We start from the raw sequence: 2,365 nt of genomic DNA, 5'->3' as shown, positions 1-2,365 counted from the left end.
GTCTTATTAGCGATTTGTGAAGAGTGTTTTGCCATAAACATGCAGCAGAAATGGGGCTTCTCCTATCATCAGACCTCCAAAAACGTCAGTTTGCATACACAAAAGTTATCCACACACACACAAATACACACACACACACACACACACACAGAGAGAGAGAGAGAGAGAGAGAGAGAGAGAGAGAGAGAGAGAGAGAGAGAGAGAGAGAGAGAGGGAGCTTGGATCTTTATCGTGATCAGTCACGCTGCTGGTTTGGTCTTTTGTTCCAAAACAGGGTGCAAGACTACAAGTGACAAAGTTGTCGGCAAGGCTGGAGGATGGTGTTGCCCTTGAAAACAAATCTATCCTCTCTTTTTCTCTGGCCTTAGAAAATGGAGCGGAGTCAGAATCCCAGTAGCGTATTTAGCATTTCCTTTCACTGTCTGCCAATCTATCAAAATTCAGCTACCGCTGTGAACCCATCAACTCAGTGCAAAAAAGGAGAGAGAAAAAAGGACAACCCTTATTGTGGACCCCCTTAAAGTCATTTATCCTTCTCTGAACTTTAGCTGACCTTTGCGGGCACACTGGAAGTTGAAGTAGATGGAACATCTTGTTGTGTACAGAATTATCTGGAAGGAAGGAAGGAAGGAAGGAAGGAAGGAAGGAAGGAAGGAAGGAAGGAAGGAAGGAAGGAAGGAAGGAAAGAGAGAGATTTTGGTGTGCTAGTAAATTTTGCTACATTTTTAACCAAAGAAAATGCTATTTATGAAGATGCAATAAATGTCAGAAAATATACCATTAGGGAGACCAAAAAGACATGGTTTTTCTCATTCTTTCCTCGTCCCCTTGGCCTCTAATGCCTCCAGAAAGAATACAAGCAAATGTGAATATTCTGCATTTATTGATCCAACTAAGGTTTCTTTGTAGAAGAAAGAAACAGCCCGATACATCCTATTCTTGATGACTTATTGACGGGATAAGGTGGCAAAACAGCTAGGAGATGTCTTCATATACACATCACTGCAGCTGGAAAAGAAATGCATCTCTGGAGCAGAGTATACTGGGAATGTCTGAGAAGTTGCAACACCCTCTGTCTGATTTTAAAGCTACGTTTAAAAAGAGAGAAAATAACCCCCAAAGGACGAGAACGTAAGGACGAGAGCCTTCAACGAAAGGTTACCCAGGGTGTCTACATTTGAACCGACCCAAGGGACACAATTACATACATCTGATCAGAAAACAATATACTTTTTATTTGCTTGAATTTTATTTGTATTGGTAAAACTGACCTGGAACTGACACAAGTTTATTAGAAAAAGGGCTCTCTCCAACAATGGGTCAGTCTTCTTACTTAAGATAGATGTGCTAACTTCGAGGATGATTAGAGAAATGGATAACTCACTAACATCTGTGCAAACTACAATAAAATGGAATTTAGTGTTACCCCAAGGAGGGTAAAAGAGGTGGTATGTCCATTAAACGCTTTATTACAGCGCCAGCAGCTTTTTTTCTAACTCAGTTATTCCCGCACACTGCTCAGCACTGTGACTAGCTGTCATCCTCAACAGACACTGCTTGGGGGGCTGCCGGCGTCCCCCACCTCCTTCCCTTCTGTTGTGTGCCTGCCTGCGCAAGGTAGGTGACAATCAAATGAGTCACTGAACAGAGAACGCACCTAACCCCTGGTGAAGAATTAACTGCAAAAAGTGAGGCCGAGGTTGTCAAGCCATCACGTTAGTTCACAGGCCAGCTTTTTTTTTACATCTGGGGGGGGCAGAGAGTTCACATTTGGTAATGTGCAAGTTGTACGAGGAAATCAGAGCCCTTCTTGGTATGCAGATCAGTTTGGCTGGTGTCCACAGGTTTGGGCTGTATGAAGGTTGCATTTGGAGATTCAGATTGGAATCCGATGAGCAATTTGGATCTTTGGGAAGGAATCAAAGGAATTCCAAAGGGGGAAGAGAAATCCCCGGTTCAGATAACGTTATGGAAGAAATAGAATGAGAGTGGTGATGATGGTTTCTGTTTTGCACACAGTTCACCAAAAATATTTCTGTAGCCTGAATATTGCGAGGTTATGAGATGAGATTAAGATATATGGATAAGAGCAACAAAGATAATTAGGGGACTGGAGGCTAAAACATATAAGGAATGGTTGCTGGAATTGGGTATGTCTAGTTTAACAAAGAGAAGGACGAGTGGGGACATGATAGCAGTGTTCCAATATCTCAGGGGCTGCCACAAAGAAGAGGGAGTCAAGCTATTTTCCAAAGCGCCTGAAGGCAGGACAAGAAGCAACGGGTGGAAGCTAACCAAAGAGAGAAGCAACCTAGAACTAAGGAGAAACTTCCTGACAGTTAGAACAATTAACCAGTGGAACAAC

This window comes from Protobothrops mucrosquamatus, unplaced genomic scaffold (assembly GCF_001527695.2).
Source record: "Protobothrops mucrosquamatus isolate PMUCROS unplaced genomic scaffold, P.Mucros_1.0 scaffold1649, whole genome shotgun sequence".
NCBI lineage: Eukaryota > Metazoa > Chordata > Lepidosauria > Squamata > Viperidae > Protobothrops > Protobothrops mucrosquamatus.
This window is presented reverse-complemented; position numbering follows the sequence as displayed.